General features: G+C 42.1%; 1 non-coding gene across 1 annotated transcript; it reads left to right on the top strand.

The window, feature by feature from the left end:
• The first annotated feature begins 15,114 nt into the window (after positions 1-15,114).
• LOC120616755 (5S ribosomal RNA) lies at positions 15,115-15,233 on the top strand. Its single transcript, XR_005656671.1, has one exon. It is a non-coding gene; the product is annotated as a 5S ribosomal RNA (ribosomal RNA).
• The last annotated feature ends 520 nt before the right edge of the window (positions 15,234-15,753 follow it).

Here is a 15,753-nt window from a genome sequence, read left to right on the forward strand (position 1 = left end):
GTCTTAAAGACTGAGAGAGCATTATGATAAACTTATTCTGGTAGGGATCCCCACTTTTCAGAGTGGTCATCTTTAGAGCAGATCGGCACAGTTGTTGGCCTCTCATAGACAATGTAGGTCTAATCCATGCTCCTTCTTCTGTACCAAACCTCAGGAGTAGTTCACGTTCCTCTGACTGGAGAAGCAGGAAACCTTCACAGTCTTGTTTCAGAGATATTTCACTCTCTGGACATACCTACTTTACAGGAAATTTTTTTTTTTTTTTTTTACTATCTCACCATTGCTATGGATATCAAGCTAATCTGTGACACTGATGACATCATCCTGATGGGCCTTGAGAACAGGAAGTAGCAGATACCTTAAATGACTTGGTGACCATGATGTGTGTGCCAGAGAGCAGATCATAGATTCCATAAATACACAGGGGCCTATCTACTAAGTGAACTAGGGGTCTGGGATTTGTTGAAATAGTCCTTACAAAATGAAAGACAAGCTGCCATATACCACACGCTCTACCACTAAGAAAGAGATATAGTACTTGGTAGGCTTCTTTAGACTTGAGTGGTAAAATAGAACATATTTAGGTATTATTTTTACTTGTTACTGAGTCACTTGAAAGTTGCCAACTTTAGGGTGGACCATACAAGGAGGGAGGGTTTTCTAAGTGGATCAGGCTGCGGAGTAAGTAGTTCTGCCTTTGGCCTTTATACTCAGGCACTGGATTTCTGAAACAAAATTATGTTTTCCTGCACCAAGTAGTTCTCCTTTTGAGAAACAGCCCCTGGCTTGCTGCAAGGGTCTGTGAAATTGGATGCCTGACCATGACATAGCTGGTGACCCTGTGATCTGACGTACAATGTTAACTGATCTACCCAGCCATAAAATCAGGGTGGCCCCAGCACTCCATCATCAAGAGGAAATGACATATATAGCGTGGGTCCAAGCAAGCTCTAAGGCATAAGTACATTGTATGCCTTCAGTATTGAGTTGAACTGAGGAAGAAAAATCTAAAGCCTGCTTTACACCTGGCTCCAGCCAGAAGTGGATTGCTGGGGTGTTTCAGCCTTCCTCTGAGATGGCCTAAGGCAGTGGTCCCCAACCTTCTTGGTACCAGGGACCGGTGCTCCTGTGAGAATCTAATGCCTGATGATCTGAGGTGGTGCTGAGGCTGGGGAGCAGCTGCAAATACAGATGAAGCTTTGCTTGATGGCCTGCTGCTCACTTCTTGCTGTGCAGCCCAGTTCATAACAGGCCACAGACTGGTACTGGTCCACAGCCTGGGAGTTGGGAACCCCTGGCCTGAAGGACTTAGGAAAGGGAAGTGTTCCCAGAGGCCCCGAAGTAAAGACACATCAAATGCTAGGTGTTGGATAATGGTTGAGTGTGTTGGTCAGAGACTTGAAGAAAACAGAATAAAGGCTTAGTGACAGGAAACTTTGAGGAAGACAAATGTGGACGGATTTCCCAGAATGGCTTCAGAGCATAAGGTTTTCTGTGTCCCAAAGAAATATTCTTCAAAAGGACTTTCCACGGAAGAATCCCTTAAAGCCTTGTGGACAGTACAGCTCTTTCTGTGGTTCTCAGGCAGTCTCCTTCCCCAGTCACTTCAGGTCTTGCTCAATGGTTTCTGAGAAAACTGTTCTTCCCCTGGTTGGACTCTCTATTTTCGGAGCTGAGCCCAATTTGCAGCCTTAAGGAATCAGCCCAAGCCCTGGGTGGAACCTGACTTTGAGGAGAACATCCAGCTCTTTCTGGCAGGGAGATTACATTGGACTATGTATTACTCAAGGTTGGCTAACCACCGTAATAAACAATCCCAACATGTCAGCTTCAATACCGTAAGAGTTTTGTTCTTGTTCATGTCACAGCCCAATGCCAGTCAAAGGGGACTTTGCTGCATGCAGTCATTCAGGGACCCAGTTCCCCTCTATCTTATGGTTTGGTCCCCATCTAGGTTCTCTTCATTCAGCTGGCAGTTGGGAAAGAAGACAGAGTGAGGGTTGCATGGGTTGTTTCTATGAGCAATGCCTAGAAATGACTATACGTCATTTTCACTCCCATTTTGTTGATGAGATTTCAGCCACATGGCTCTACCTTTCCGTAATCCTTCCTCATACTCCTTTCCCTCTACCCAGGCAACCACTGATCTGCTTTCTGTCTTTGAGAATATTTTGCATTTTCTTACAGTATGTAGTCTGTTTTACCTGACTTCTTTTCCTCAGCATAAATATTTGGAGATTCATCCATGTTGTAGCGTGTAGCCGTAACTCATTCCTCCTCACTGCTGAGTAGTCCTCCATTTCATGGAAATACTACAGTTTGATTTTCCATTCGACGTTGATGAGCAATCATGGTAAACATTTTCTCATACCTTAAATTTGCTTACTATGCTACTCCGAGAACTGGAAGAAAATACAGTTAAAGCAAGTATACAATGTACAATGCACTGAAATTGCATCTTTTGCAATTGTTCGAATTTATATATATATTTTATATTAACTCAAAAATGTGTGGGAGCAGGGCTGGCTTCATGGAGGAGCAACCTGCACAGCTACACAGAGCCCTGCACTCAGAAGGATTCTAGCTTGGTTTAATGTCCTGCCATTGCCTTCTTGAAATTCTTAATAATGATTGTGCAAGGGGCCCAAGTGTTAATTTTGGACTGGGTTGCTACCATTTCCATAGCCGTGTGAGAGGGTGTGTAGTTTTTAAATTGCTTTCACGGAGCATGCAAGCAAAAGTTGGAAGGCCACTGACCTGAACCCTCAGTCCTGTAAGGCCTTGGGCTTGGAACTCAGAATCCAGGATGGTTTGCCAGTTCTCCTGCTTTCCACCCTGTGATATACTTTCCACTTCCACCCCAAGCAACAGGTGCAGAACTAACTACAAGCGTGCCTTGTTTTATTGTGCTTCACAGATGTTGCAGTTTTTACAGACTGAAGACAAGACCCCCCACCAGCAAAAAGACTATGACTTTCTCTGTTGTGGGGTCTGGAGCTGAACCCGCCATATCTCTGGGGTATACCTGTAATTGCTTGAGTGGGGAGGAAAGAAGGAGACATTATAAGGGCAATGCACACTAGATTACTATCTCAGCATAGTTTCTCAATCGCACAGCTGAATGTTGAGTACCCAGGGACCGCACATACATGCGCTTCAGTCAGCCTTCCTGCAGTTACTGAGCAGCCCCGCCCAGCTCATCACCTTGTGGGAAGAACTAGCTTCACCAGAGGAAGGCAGATCAGAGCCCCTTCCTCTCTTTGAGTCCTAAAGTTGGGCCTTCGCCTAACTCAAGATTTTCTTTGTACTTTTTGAGAGAGGTAATCAATTCTGCTGCCCTCTCCCTCAATCCTCCACCCTCTAAACTTGAGAATGGTCTTGCACCTTTGGGCCGGAGAGCTTGGGGTAGAATTTCCACACTTCCCCAGAGAGGGAGAAGGAGTTTAGAGGAGAGTAAATAAGGTTGGAGAGGAGGACAGATGGGGTTCAGTGTGAAAGAGCTTGAATCCCAAGGGTGAGAATTGGACCTTTCATGAGGGTGATGGAGCCTGGGCATATGGGAGGCATGAAACAGGGAGATCCAGATGAGGCACCCTGGAGACAAGTGTGTTGGACTTTGCCTGAACTCTTCCAGGCCCTGCAGACTTTGTTGCTACGCCAGCCATTGTACAATAGTCTGAACTGTGCGATTTTAACAGCTACATTTTCTGGGAGGTAAATAGAAAATTGGTAGTAAAGTAGATTGCTTTATTAGAGTAACTGGTAATTGCTCCTAATCGTTAATTAACTGGGCCATGAGAGAAGACTGTCAGGGGAAGGAATGGAAACTTGGCAGACAGTGTTGAAGAATCTGAACTTGCCCGTGGTGTTTGGGAAACAGAACTCTCAAAGAGGGGAGAAACTTCCTCTTTCACTCCACCCCATCGTCTATCTGACCTCCAAGTCTTGTTGATTCTGCCTCCAAAATATTTACTCTAGCAAGAAGGAATCTCTGTTCATAAATTCACCAGTGCAAGAAATATAATTAAAGTTTTCTATATCTCAACTTAATTTCTGTTTTGAATTCCCATTCTCCTGGAATGGCAGAAACTTAATCTCAACTAATTGAGGGTTTTACCCCTTCCCTGGGGTTATTTAAGGCCCAGAGCCTCATCTAGTACACGTGTGTGTGTGTGTGTGTGTGTGTGTGTGTGTGTGTGTGTGTGTGTAAGGGTCAAGTTCTCAAGGTCATCCGGGCACGCAGGCATTCCCAGAGATGCCATTGGTCCCCACTGGTTGCTCATGAGACCTGGCTGTTTTCACATGTCTGCTAGAGACCACAGCTCTCTTCCCACCTCCTGCCACTCTGGCCTGTGGGAAACTTACTGAGGTTATTAAGGTCCTTTGTGCCTAGACGCATCTTGGAACCATCTCCAGGCCAGGTTTTGCTGCTCCCCAGGACAACGTTCTCCTCTCTCTTGGATTCTTAGCTCTTTCCAGGGCTCCTCTCTGTGTTCTCATCACTTCCCTCCATCCTCTTTCCCTTCCTTCCTTTTCACCGGACCCCGGAAGCCCTCATTTTTGGGGTTTCTGGAGGACCCCCAATTGATGGCACTGTCTTCTTGACTAGTGTTCTAAACATACTGGAAAGTGAAACAAAAGAGAGGCAGGCGGAGGCAGGATTATTACCTTGTTACTGCCAAAAGCCAGGTCAGAGCATTTGCTCAGTGTGGGCTTATAGCTAACTGAACCCCTGAGTTAGGCAGACTCCTCCCTAATCCCCTGTCACAGTAATGTTTAACTGGGTGGGCCTCTCTCCCAGAGCTTGGGGGTCAGTGGGTGTGTACCCCTTGCAGACATTCAAATCCTAAGAGGAGAAAGGGCAGAGCTGAGTGGAGTATGTATTGTATTTTCCCTCAATACACTGGTCAGGTGAGTTATTCTCTCTCTCAGGTGCAGAAGGGTCCCACCTGTGGCATCCCTTCACCTGGGCCAAGTCTCCCCATCCTTCCTCTTCCTCATGAAGTTTCTTACAACTTTTAAGTTATGTCAGATGTCTCTCCTTTTCCCATTTTGAAATCAAATTTAGAAAAACTTTTTAAAAATACTTTTTTTAATAAAACTTTTAAAAACAGACAAATGTAAACAGAATTCTATGATGAATCTCCTGCAGCCATCACTCAGCTTCCATAGTTATCAACTCACAGCCAATCTTGATTCATCTATAACCTCTACCCACTCCCACCCCCAATTCCTGTATTATTTGAAACAAATTCAACACATCATACCCAAAAGATTCCTTATTTTGTTTTCTGCCCTGCCACATCCAACCCCTGAGTGGCAATGAGCACAGAATGAACTAGTTATTTAAAAGCGGGTAGGGGGTAAATTAGAAAAAAGAAAAACAAAGAATAACATTATGAAAACATTATCCTGTCATAGTAGTTAGGCTGTTTCCATTTTCCTTGCCATCGTTGGCTTCAGGACTGATCATTTGTCTCTGGTAACTGTCTCATAATTATTCTCCTTGCTTCTTCTCTCCCTCTGGATTACTGGTGTTTCTTCAAGTGATCACCTGCATCAGAATCACTTGGAAAACTTGTTAAAATGCAGATCACTGGGCCTCTCTCCAGCCCTGCTGAATCAGACTCTTGAAACTGGGTTCCAGTTGGTTTTTTGCAAGTAGCCCAGATGATTCTGATCTACAGTGATGTTTAAATCTGCTGCTCCAATGCAGCCCCATCCTGTTCCAGATTGTCCTCAAAGACCAAGTCTGACTGTGTCATCCCTGCAGAGGATGATCCAGGAGGCTCCCACCTACAGTATAAGTTCCAAGTTACCAGTCTTGGTATTTAGGGCCCTTCATGAGCTGGCCTTTGCCTGCAGCAGCCTCTTTCCCCACCTCTCTCTCCCTTGATCTGGGTTTCAGCCCCAACTTACAACTTTGATGTGCTCAACACTGTTCGCACTCTCTCTCTTACCTGTCCTACATCTGATAAACTTGAGGGCCAGTCTGATCATTTGAGGGCCAGTCCAAGGGTCTCTTCTTCTTTGAAGCCATCTGTGCATGGTAGTGGAAAGGCTTGGGAGTCAGGCTGACTTAGATTGCAATCTAAACCCTGCCCCTTTCTGGCTATCGGGCCTTAGGAAAGTCCTTGATTTCTCTGGGATTCAGTCTCATTATCTAGAAAATGAAGATAAAAGCATTGTCTCTTGGGACCGTGAGATGTAAATGGAGATCTTAGCACCACAGGGAGGCAAAACTTTACCTCTGTCCTCTTAGGATTTCTGACTGTACCTGAGAACTAAATTGACATAGGACAGATAAATAGGAGAAAGGTATAGAGTTGACCCTTAAACAATACAGTTTTGTACTATGTGTGTCCACTTACATGTGGATTTTTTTCAATAAGTACTATAAGTGTGTCTTATGATTTTCTTAATAACATTTTATTTTCTCTAGCCTACTTTATTGTAAGAATACAGTATTTAATACATACAACATAAAATGTGTTAATTGACTGTTTATGTGGTATATCAGTAAGACTTCTGGTCAATAGTAGTGAACAAGAGCTCCCCAGCAAGGCCCTGGCCAGGAGGGGGTTAAAGACCAGGGCATCTTAAATGTTCTCATAACTAATGCAGGGACCCTGTCAGAAGTCAGCTTATAAACTATTTATCTTGGAAATGCGATGACATCATCACAACCATGAGGTCATCTCCTCTGTTGGCCAATATTAGCTCCATCTCAGGACGCTCTAACTCCGGGTTTGTCCCTTCCAGCCCCCTGCCACCCACTGCCCGAGAGTGACTTTTCTAATAGGTGTGATGATGTTGGAACTCAGGGTTTTAGTAGTTTCTCTTTCCAAAGTGGCATTCCATGTCTGTGCTTTCGACTTAAGCCCTTCCACTGAAATAGTCAAACTGAAGTAACAGGAAAAATTCTTCTGTATCACTGGAAGTTAGGAAGGGTCGCACTCACACTCTGGAGACTATAGAGTTGTCCAGGAAATCATTGAAATTAGGGAAGAATATGGATGTGGAGTCTGCTAGTGGCACCCATTCCTACACTCCCTAGTTCCACTGATATCTCGTGGCTTAAAGTGAGGCCAAGGGATGAGAGCTGTGGTGGTCAGCAAGGGATAGGACCTCCAGTGGGCCTAGAGCTCACACCCAGCGACCCGAGTCTGTGGGGCGTCGGGATCCTGTACCGTTCACGCCCACAGTGCCCATGACTGGGGTAGGGGTGGGAGTCAGTCTGGAAGAAGGTAAGAAGGTGGCTTCTCAAAGGTAGTTAACTGGGGGTGGGGAATGGGGTGGGGGGAGAAGGACTGTTTTAGTGAGAAATCATACCAAAACATAGCAGCTTAAAACAAAAATAGACATTTAAAATCTTAGTTTCTGTGGGTCAAGAATTTGAGAGCAGCTTAGCTGAGTGGTTCTGGCCAGGGTCTCTCATGAGGTGCAGTCGAGATGTCCCTGGGGCCGCATCATCTGAAGGCTGTAATGGTGCTGGAGGGGCTCCCTGCCAAGATGGCTCACTCACACTGCTGTTGGCAGGAGGCCTCAGTTCCTCACCACATGGGCCTCTCCACAGGGCTGCTGGAGTGCCCTGGTGGCATGATAGCTGGCTTCCCTCAGGTGAGTGATCCAAGTGAGAGCAAGGTGGAAGCGCAAGGCCTCTGTGACATCCAGCCTAGGAAGTCATATGTTGTTGTTTCTGCAATATCTTATTGGTTACTTAGGTCAACACTGTTCAGTGTGAGAAGGGACCACATGGGACCATGGAGACCAGTAAAGAAAAATCATTAGGAGCCATCTTGGAGGCTGGCTACCACAAGGATGCTGTCTCAAGCATCCTTGGGTTACCAAGACAGAGGGGAAGAGAATAAGTCCCCCTACTCCAAACAAAGTATTATACAAAATTTAGATACGTTGTTCATCTTGAAAAGAAAGAAGGGGCATCTTCAGGGCCATGAGAAAGAGGCACATCCTTGCAGCAAGTGAGCCTTGAAGGCCTGTAGTGAATGATCTCTTAGGGGCTGGAGTTCATGCCTGACCTCATGCTGTCCTAAGATGTATCCATTCCTGGCTCTGGGCAGCAATATAGTACATAGTGACCTTGACCTACAGGACATCACACTGGTCTACTACATCAGGGGTCCCCAACCCCCAGGCCACAGGTCACACATCAGGAGGTGAGCACTAGGCATGTGAGCAAAGCTTCATCTGTATATTTGCAGCCACTCCCCAGCACTAACGTCACAGCCTCAGCTCCACTTCAGATCATCGGGCATTAGATTCTCATAGGAGCACTGGTCCCTGGTGCCAAAAAGGTTGAGGACCACTGTACTACATGGATAACATCATGCTGACAGGAACAGCTTGGATTCCCCCACCAACAAAAAGTTATACTCTTTTAATGTTCCTATTAATTGGCTTGGAGCTCTAGTCGCCATCCCAAGATTGTCCTCTTTCCTGTGGCAGGTTCACCACTCAGTTCCCCTAGCCAGTCTTGTTGTAGGTGTTTGCAGGATAGGACCCTGGGAAGCTTGAAGAATCTCCAGAAGCACTCATTTTCCTCTGCTTGTTGTTGCTGCCACATCCCCACTGTTTTAGCAGAGGTCCTGCTGGAGTGCCCTTGGGGAGCTGGGGCTCAGCCCTCATCATCCTGGTTGCTGTTACTTCTGCCATGATTTCCTTCCTTTTCAATGCTAAGTAATATTCCATTGTACACAGATGCCACATTTTATTAATCTGTTAATTCCTTAATAGACACTTGGGTTGCTTTCATCTCTTGGCCACGGTGAATAATACTGTCGTGAACATGGGTATGTAAATATCTTTTTGAGATTCTGCTTCCAGTACTTTTTGACATAAACCTAGTAATAGAATTGCCAGATCATATGGTAATTATAATTTTAGTTTTTGAGGAACCATCTTACTATTTTCCATAGTGTCATACCATTTTACATTTCCACAAACAGTGCACAGGGGTTCCAATTTCTCCACATCCTTGCCAATACTTGTTTCCTGTTTTTCGGTATTAACCATTGTAAACGGTGTTCTTTTAAAACACATTTTATTTTTTAGAGACGTTGTAGGTTCACAGCAATATTGAGCAGAAAATGCAAAAAGTTTCTATAACGCTTTGTCCTCACATATGCATGGCCTCAGCCATTTTCAACACCCCACAGCAAAGTGTACATTTGTTACAGTTGATGAACCTACAATGACACATCATTATCACACAAAGTCTGTAAAGCAAAGTGCAATAATACGAGATAGGCCTGAATTGTAAATAATGTTGCAATGAAAACAGGGGTGCAGATATCTCTTCAAGATAATAATTTCATTCTCTTCAAATATATACCCAGAAGGGGAATTACTGGATCATATGGTAATTCTATTTTTTATTTTTTGAGGCATCTTCAAACTGTTTTAAGTAGTGGCTGCACCAATTTACATTCCCACCAACAGTACACAAAGAATTCCCTTTTCTCCGCACCCTCTCCAACACTCATTATCTCTTTTCTTTCTGATAATAGCCATTTTAACAGATGTGAGGTGCTATCTCATTGTGCTTTTGATTTTCATTTCCCTGTTGATTAGTGATGTTGTGGACATTTGTTTGTCTTCTTTGGAAAATGTATATTGAGTTCCTCCACCCAATTTTAAGTCAGTTTGTTGTATTTTTTTGTTTGGTTTTCTTTTTGCTATTGAGTTGTATGAGTTCCTTATATATTTTGCATATTTACCCCTTATCAGATATATGATTTGTGAATACTTTTTCCTATTCCTTTGCATTTTGCCTTTGCATTTTGTTGATTATTTCTTTTGCTGTGCAGGAGATTTTCAGCTTAATGTAGTCTTACTTATTTATATTTGTCTTTGTTGCACGTGGTTTTGGTATCATATCTAAAAAATTCTCACCAAGACCAATGTCAGGGAGCTGTTCCCCTATTTTTTTCTTAGACGTTTTATAGTTTTAGGTCTTATATTTAAATCTTTAATTGGATTCAAGTTAATTTTTGCGAGGTTGTAAGATAGGGGTTCAGTTTCATTCTTCTGTTGTGATTATCCAGTGTTCCCATCACCATTTATTGAAGAGACTATTCTTTTCCTATTAAGTATTCTTGGCTCTCTTATCAAATATTAGTTGACTCTAAATGTGAACATTTATATCTGGGCTCTCAATTATGTTCCATTGGTCTATGTATCTATGCCAGTACCATACTGTTTTGATTCCTATAGCTTTGAAGTATAGTTTGATATCAGGAAGTGTGATGCCTCCAGCTTTGTTCTTTTTTCTCAGAATTGTTTTGGTTATTCAGGTTCTTTGTGGTTTCATATGAATTTTAGGATTTTCTTTTTCTGTGAAAAATACCACTGGAATTTTGATAGACATTGGATTGAATCTATAGATAGCTTTAGGTTATATGAATATTTTAACAAGACTATTTTGATCCATAAACTTGGGATATTTTTCCATTTATTTGTGTCTTCCTCAGTTTCTTTCATCAAAGTCTTATAGTTTTCAGTGTATAGACCTTGGTTAAATTTATTCCCAAGAATTTTGTTGTTTTTGTTGTTTTTGATATTATTATGAGTGGGATTGTTTTCTTTATAGATATTTCATTGTTTGCGTATAGAAACACAACTGATTTCAGCATGTAGATTTTGTATTCTGCAATTTTACTGAAATCATTCATTAGTTCTAACAGTTTTTTGGTGGAGCCTTTAGCATTTTCTATATGTAAGATCAAATCATCTGCAAACATAGACAATTTTACTTTTTCCTTTCCAATTGGGAGGCCTTTTATTTCTTTTTCTTGCCTAATAGCTCCAACTAAGACTTCCAGTACTATGTCGAATAGGAGTGGTGAAAGGGGGTACCTTGTTACTAATCTCAGAGAAAAAGCTTTCAACCTTTCACTGTTGAGTATGATGTTAGCTGTAGGCTTGTCCTATATGGCTTTTACTATGTTGAAGTATATTCTTTCTATACTCAATGTATTGAGCTCTTTTATCATGAAAGGATGTTGTTTTTTTGCCAAATGCCTTTTCTACATCTATTGGGATGATCATGTAAGTCTTATCCTTCAGTCTATTAATTTATATCACATTTTTTTATTGAACCATCTTTGCATTCCAGGGATAAATTCTACTTGATCACAGTGTATGCTCCTTTTAATGTTCTTTTGAATTCAGTTTGTTAATATCTGATTGACAATTTTTGTACCTATATTCATCAGGGATATTGGTCTGTAGTTTTTTCCTTATCTGGCTTTGGTATTAGGGTAATGCTGGCCTTATAAAATAAGTTTGGAAGTTTTCCCTCCTCCTCAAGTTTTTGGGAGAGTTTTAGAACAATCGATGTTAATTCTTCTCTAAATGGTGGAATTCACCACGGAAACCATCTGGTTCTAGGCTTTCTTTGTTGGGAGGTTTTCGATTACCGTTAAATCCCCTTACTCATTATTGATCTGTTCAGATTTCCTATTTTTTCATAATTCAGTCTTGTTAGGTTGCTTGTTTCTGGGAATTTATCCATTTCTACTAGATAATCCATTTGGGAGGCATATAATTTTTTTATAGTTTCTTATGTCCTCTGTATTTCTGTGGTATCAGTTGTAATTCTCCTCTTTCATTACTGATTTCATTTATTTGAATTTTCTCTCTTTCTTAGTCTAGCTATTGGTTTGTTAATTTTGTCTTTATTTATTTAATTATTTTTAAAGCTCTTAGTTTTGTCGATCTTTTCTATTCTTTTCCTGGTCTCTATTTTATTTATTTCTGCTTTAATCTTTGTTATTTTCTTTTTTTTTCTTGCTGTTTTTAATATTCTTTACCTCTGATGTTTGACAAAGAGATCTTCTCCAGGATACATTATAAGTTGAGTTTGTTTGATAATCTATGATGAACTTCATGAACTTGGATAGACAAATCTCTCTCCAGATTTGGGAAGTTCATAACCATTATGTAAATAAGCTTTTTGCCCTCTTTTCCTCTCTTCTCCTTCTGAGAATCTAATAATTCACATAAAAGATAATTTTTTTGCACATAAAAGATAATTTCTTTTGATATTATCCCACAGGTCACATAGGCTTTATTTACTCTTTTTCATTCTTTTTAATCTGTTCTCCTCTGAATGGATACTTTTAAAGATCCTGTGATCTAATTCGGATTCTTCTGATTGATCCATTCTGATGTTGATGCTCTCTATTATATTTTTCATTTCATTCATTGTATTCTTTAGTTATGGAATTTTGATTTTGCTCTTTTTTATGATTTCTATCTCTTGGTTAAACTTCTCATTTTATTTGTGTATTGTTTTCCTGACTTGGTTCAATGATCTTTCTATGTTTTCTAATAGCTCATTGAGATTCCTTAAAACTGATATTTTGACTTCTTTATTAGGTAAATCACAGATCTCCATGTCTTGGCATCAGTTACCAGATTATTATGATCCTTTGGTTGTGTCATTATTCCTTATTTTTCATGTTCCTTGAAGTCTTGGGTTGCTGTCCTCACATTTGAAGTGTCACCTCTTCCAGTCTTAACTCTTTGACTTCAGGAAAAAATTACCTTCCATCAGCCCTGCTCGGGGTTCTGAAGCTTTCTCAGACCTTCTGTGGATATGCCTGCTCCACGCTTCTTGCTCCATCTTATGGCAGTATTCTTAAGCTCTTATGCCTTCTCTCAATCCTGCAATGTACCAGGCCAGATGCTGATAGCCTCCCTTTTGCTTTTCCAAGTGTGAAGCTAAAGCTCAAGATTATGGTCTCTCCTTGGATGGCAGATTTAGGTCAGCTTTCTGCACATGCTCACTAACTGTCTACCAAAGCTTTCTCTCTCTACCATTAGGAAGTTAGCCACAGGGTAGCAGTGTGTATAGGTGAGGCACGCAGAGCAGTGGTGGTAACTGTGGACCATTTGGGGGAGAATCCACAGATAAAGTGTCCCCAGTAGCTCATGAGTAGGCTTCTTAATGTTGTTTGTGATATAATTAGTAGGATTCGTGTCACACTGATGACTTCTGAGAGTCCTATCTGCTGCTCTCCAAGCCTCTCCCCAAGTCATTCTTGATGGGACAAGAAAAAAATGGGCATCTATGGCAAAATTCTGCACTACTGGGGAAGCTGGGTGCTCACTTACATGCTCTCACTTTATCCCACCAGAGAAATCACAAGCCTAGAAAGTGATTTCTTGGCACTGAGCTATGCTGCCTTGGAGGACAGATGATACAGGTAAAGTCGAACTGTTCTTTTTTCCCTCACCAATGTGTTCAAACACACATATAGGTATTTTTTGTTCCAATCACGTGCTGGAACTTCTTCTCTGGAAACTTGAACTTCCATAAAGGCTCTCTCGCCCATGAGTGATTGTCTGAGACAGTATTCTACAGGGAGAGAGGCTCACTCCTTCCTCATAATCTTCATCATGCCTCCTGGATATGCACACAGTCATTTTGTCCCATTTATGTCAACTGTTGCAACCAATTTGCCTATCCAGTACTTCCTTAAATTTATACTATAGGAACTGTGGCACTGTTACTGTTGGCCACTAATTTAAAAATTTTTAAAAACTGTGCAGGATAAACAAAACACACTGCAGGTCACCAATCTGCAGCCTCTGATTATAGCTTGCTTCTAGTTGTCTAATCTGTAGTAAGTATATTCACTTCCATCCATTGTTTGATCTATCCGCCCTCCTGGCTTCATCCTATTAAATGCAACTTATTTTCCTTGATTCCTTTCTTTTTCAAAGCCTCTATCTTACTAATGTTATATAATTCACAGGTGTTGAATTGTATTAAAATCCTTTGTACATTTGCATTTCTATAGACTTTATTTCTCCCATTCTTCATATTCAAACCCCACATCCTTTAATGTTCTACTCAAGTATCATCTCCCTTATAAAGACTTCTTTGACATCCTTTTTCCTTTCTTCCCATCCATTCATTCATTCATCCATCCATCCATCCATCCATCCATCCATCCATCCATCCATCCGAGTCTCTCCCCATCCTGAATTCCGAGAGCTATGATTACCCTATTTGTTAAGTCACTTGGTACACTATCATGTGTACACTCCTTGTTCTCTATTGTGGGTTAAATGGTACCCTACCTCCCAAAAGATATGTTCATGCCATAACCCCCAGACTCTATAAGTATACCCTTATTTGAAAAAAGAGTCTTTGCCAATATAGCTAATTTAAGGACCTGGAGATGAGATCATCCTGGATTACCTGGTTTGTCTTAAACCCAAATGAAAAGTGTCCTTATAAGACACAGAAGACAGAGAAAAAAGAGGAGAAAATGGAGGCAGAGATCCAAGTGATGTAGACACAAAACAAGGAGTGCCTGGAGCCACCAGAAGCTGGAAGAGGAAGGAAGGATTTCCTCCAAGAGCCTTTGGAAGGAGTGTAGCCTTGCTGACACCTTGATCTTGTACTTATGGCTTCCAGAATGATGAGAGAATAAATTTCTGTTATTTTAATTTACCAAGTTTTGTGGTGAGTTGTTATGGCAGCCACGAGAAACTACTGCTCTTTTTATCTATTCTGCCAGCTCTTTAAAATCAGGTTTCTTTGTATGGGGTCTGTCCTCTACTTGTGGAAATATGGCTGTGGCAGAGAACAGAATGCCAAGGATCGAGTTGAACTGGCCAGGTTTTAGAATGGCCCACCCCTTACTACCTGGCTTGCTTCTAAAATGGGTCATGTGCCTTTTCCTCCACAGTGACTGTGAAAGGCCCATGTGGAAATGGATGGGCAAACTGATGCTAGGGACTCCCATGGCTTCACTGTTGCTCTTTTGTGAGCTGTTTCCCTACCAAAGTGTCAGAATAAGGTCCCAGCCCTGTGAGTAGAGGACAGTGTTCCCCTGAAAAGGATGGTCATTCTGGGGTTAATGTCTGAGGAAGGGATAAGTCTGGACAGGAAATCATAATTTGGAAGGCTGGCTGCAGGCAGTCTCTCTGGAGTGGGGATTTTGACATAGTGGCCTTCTTTCTGTTTCCCCAAATTACCATATTTTTTCTTGCTCTAGGGCTTCTGTATATTACCTCTGGCCAGAACACTCATCCCCCAGCTAATGCCTACCATGAGTCTCAGTTCTAAAAAGCAGCCTTGTCTATGGCCATGCCACCCTGAATGCGCCCGATCTCGTCTGATCTCGGAAGCTAAGCAAGGTTGGGCCTGGTTAGTACTTCGATGCGAGACCACCTAGGAATACCAGGTGCTGTAGGCATTAAAATAACAAACAAACAAACAAACAAACAAACAAACAAACAAGCAGCTTTCTCTGACCATGTGGACGAGGCCAGTACTCCTCCTCAGAAGCATATATCACCCTTACATCTTGTTCAATGTTCTGCTTCATTTGGTGTCATACTACAGGTTCTGTGGGATAGAATGTGCCCATCTAGGTCACTCTGCTTTCCCTGCAGCAGAGCACCTCCATCCCCAGTTTCAGGTGAGGGAAGTAGACCCTAAGGTCACATTCTCTTGTCAGAGGTTATGCTCCAGTGGTCCCTCTCTCCTTCCCAGACTTCAGTAAGTCTTGTACTTTCAGAGGCCAACTGTGGCCAGACCCACAAGTGAGCAGTGCCCCAAGGCTTGGAGTTATCCCTCAAAAGTATCCCAGGAGAGTGTGCATCTGTTTCAAGGGTCAAAAGCCAGGGCCGTTACAGCTGTTCTTCCTCATGGAGAGTCTCCCTTTATTGACATCCTTGGCCTTGACAATTTAGACTTGATTTTGTTGAGGGTGC

This window comes from Pteropus medius, unplaced genomic scaffold (genome assembly GCF_902729225.1).
Source record: "Pteropus medius unplaced genomic scaffold, Ma_sr-lr_union100, whole genome shotgun sequence".
In the NCBI taxonomy this organism is placed as follows: Eukaryota; Metazoa; Chordata; class Mammalia; order Chiroptera; family Pteropodidae; genus Pteropus; species Pteropus medius.